This window comes from Mustela erminea, chromosome 4 (assembly GCF_009829155.1).
Source record: "Mustela erminea isolate mMusErm1 chromosome 4, mMusErm1.Pri, whole genome shotgun sequence".
Lineage (NCBI taxonomy): Eukaryota > Metazoa > Chordata > Mammalia > Carnivora > Mustelidae > Mustela > Mustela erminea.
The window spans coordinates 37,248,022-37,251,512 of NC_045617.1; the positions used below are offsets into that span (position 1 = coordinate 37,248,022).

A 3,491-nucleotide genomic window follows, 5' to 3' on the forward strand; every position below is an offset into this window, starting at 1 on the left:
GGCTTCTGAAATGTTCTCTGTTAAGCAACAGCTAGTGGAAAGCATGCAACAAAGAAAACCTGGCTTATTTTCAGTTTTCAAAAAGGTTGAGGACATTGGTTCAAGTGGTGTAGGATTCTTACTTGACCCACCTAAGACCCTTAAATTCTAATGTGATTGCCTTCAGAATTTGGATTGTTATGTTTAAAAGAGGAGTAAAATCTCTTCACCAAATATTTCATTTTTTTTTAATTTTTTTAATTTTTTTATAAACATATATTTTTATCCCCAGGGGTACAGGTCTGTGAATCACCAGGTTTACACACTTCACAGCACTCACCAAAGCACATACCCTCCCCAATGTCCATAACCCCAACCCCCTTCTCCCAACCCCCCTCCCCCCAGCAACCCTCAGTTTGTTTTGTGAGATTAAGAGACACTTATGGTTTGTCTCCCTCCCAATTCCATCTTGTTTCATTGATTCTTCTTCTACCCACTTAAGCCCCCATGTTGCACCAAATATTTCATTTTAAACCTTATTAAGAAAAAGAGAAAATAAATATACCAACATGGTAATTGGTCATCTTTGTAGGAACAGAACTGTACATGATTTCATATCTTTCTCAGTATGTGTACTTTTGTTCACTTATTTTTCAATATTTTACTTCTTTATCTGAGAGAGAGAGAGAATGTATACACATGTGCACATGCCCAGGCCAGCAGGTAAGATGGAGGGAAGGATAGAGGAGGAAGGAGAGGGACAAGCAGACTCTAGGCTGAGTATGACCCCCAGATCCCCACACAGGTGCTCGATCTCATGACCCTGAGATCCTGACCTAAGCCACAATGAAGAGAAATCAAGAGTCAGATCCTTAAGTGACTGAGTCATCCAGGCACTCCTTTTTCCATGTCATAAATTCCATTTATAATGGCACAAAAAGGCAGGATCTTTTCTTTCCTACCTGTAGCTTTGTCCTCATTTCTTGGGGCAACAGCTTATGCAAGGTAGGACTCAGTAGATATCTGTTAAGTGAAGGAATGAATGAATTAATTAAAGTGATATCAGGCAGTGATTCTGGAAGTAACAAATGTACATCGTGAACATGGGGAAGCAAAAGAAAGCAAGAAAGTATGCAACCATGAAGCAAATGCTTAGTCTCCAAGATCAGAGGCTTAAAGAGAAGGATAGATTAAAACCTAAAAAGAAAGGAAAGAAAGATCCCAGTGCACTCAAGGAAAGAGAAGTCCCCCAACACCCTTCCTGCTTGTTTTTCCAATACAACACACAGCTGGGCTCACCTTACCACATCGTGGTTGATACAAACTTCATCAACTTTTCTGTTAAAGGTCGTACTTGACTTAGTACAGTCAATGATGGACTGTCTTTATACCACATATATCCTTTATATAACTGACTGTAATGGCTGAAATTGAGAAACTGGGGCAAAAGTATCAAGCAGCTCTAAAGATTGCCAAGGATCCAAGATCTGAACGATTACCATGCACACACAAAGGAACCTATGCAGATGACTGCTTCATACAGAGAGTAACTAGGCACAAGTGTTAGTTGACCTGGACCTTAAACAAAGGATCAGGAAGATTCCTGGAGTTCCCATCGTGTATATTTCTAATCATAGGTACAGCATGGAGCAGATGCCAGATGACTATGGAGCCCTTCAGTTCTAATTCTTAAAAGACAGAGTTCCTCTGCCTTCCTTTATCAACTTTTTGTTGCCAGTTCATATTGGCAATATGCTATGGCATGAATTATTCTTCTTATCCAATTGTTCTGTTATGAGCTGAGTATGTTTATTACACTCACTTTTTTATGTTGTTTTGAAATTGATATTTTGTATCACTTTAAATATTATTGCATCTTTTTATAAATCAGATGATTGCTCATATAAAAAAAAATAAAGTGATGTCAGGCTACTACCTCTTAAGGAACTTACTAAATTCCTATGAGCATAGTTACAGATACAAGTAAAAGTACACAGATTTATTTAAACTTTGAAAACTTTAGCTAAAAAAAAAATCTACTTATTATTAACACCTGGAAGAACGTTCTACAAACTACAAGGCTAATCAAACTAGAAATGAGTAAAAGTTAATTGGTGGCTCCAATGTGTTATATAGAAATAAGAGCCATGAAAACTTAAAAATATTTGATCCTCTTATTATGTAATATTGGATCAAAGAGAATACTTTGATTACTGCCATACAATGTATCCAAACTTACGTCATCAAAGAGAGTTTTTGATGCAGAAGACAATTTATTAGTTAAAAAAATTTGATCTAAGATCCTAAAAAAAAAAAAAAAAAAGGACAAGAAGGTAATACCCAAAGACATAACTTAAGGAATTAAGAAGCAGAAGAAGAAGTAGCTGATGATTCTTCATCTGATTGATACTCTGAAAAGATGACAATTAGTTACAAGAACAATGAAAACAGCAAACCCTAGAAACATTTTTGGAGGAAATAAAGAAAATTACTTGACAAGTGTAATTAAAAAGAACTAGCAATCACAGAGGTTACATTAAAAACCGTGAGAAAATATTCTATATATGGTGGAAATAAATTTGAAAATAAGGATTTTTTACATAAATATTAAAATAGTAGAAAACCTAGGAGCTATCCGATAACTAGAAACATAAATAGAAAAGATATCAAAGAAATTCCAAACCAGATGCAACCAGGTTTTTAGGATTTTTCTGGCAAATGTTCTGATTAATAACCTTTAACAAATCAATAATCTTTATTTCACTGAAATTATCTAGGACCTATCCCAGACAACAGAAATTTCTAAAATTTTTCCCAACTCTTCAAAAATACTAGCATTACCAAATTTTAAAAAAATCAGGAAAAAAACTAGAAATTTCCTGGGACTTTTATTCTTGCTCTCCCTGGAACATTCTTCCCTAGGGTGTGAATCCCTCTCATCCTTAAAGTTCTAAGGCAATTTTTCAAGGTCCTTCCCTGAACACTCCCTTGAAGAATGCTATTTCAGGCCCTTGTTATCCAATTCAATCAATTTTATTCTACTTGTTGAATCACAGTGTGAATTTATTTTACCTTTCCCCCCACTCCCCTTTTTTAAACATGATTATTGTGTATCTCTGGCCACTGGAGGGTAAACTACATGAAGACACAGATGAAACTTGAGTGTTTTAAACACTGTTGACCATACAGTATGCACTCAGTAGATATTTGTAAATTTGTTATTTCTCATTTATGAATAAACACGTGAATATCTGATTCATATGTTAGATACTAATAAAAAATTTTATAAAAATAAAATTTCATTTTAAGCATAACAATTATATATATTTTATATGACCATAAATTAAATAGAGTGGTGCACCAAAAAGATAGTAGATCATAAACTAATCATGGTTTATCCTACAAAAGCAGGGATGGTTGTTTCAGCATTAGTAACTCTATCATGTAATTGCTCACATACACATGTTAAAAGACAAAAATAGGATCATTGGTATAGATATAATTTAAAACAT

At 34.5% G+C, this 3,491-nt stretch overlaps 1 pseudogene; it reads left to right on the plus strand.

Annotated features, from left to right (window-relative positions):
* The first annotated feature begins 1,082 nt into the window (after positions 1-1,082).
* Positions 1,083-1,665, plus strand: LOC116587732 (annotated as a pseudogene).
* The last annotated feature ends 1,826 nt before the right edge of the window (positions 1,666-3,491 follow it).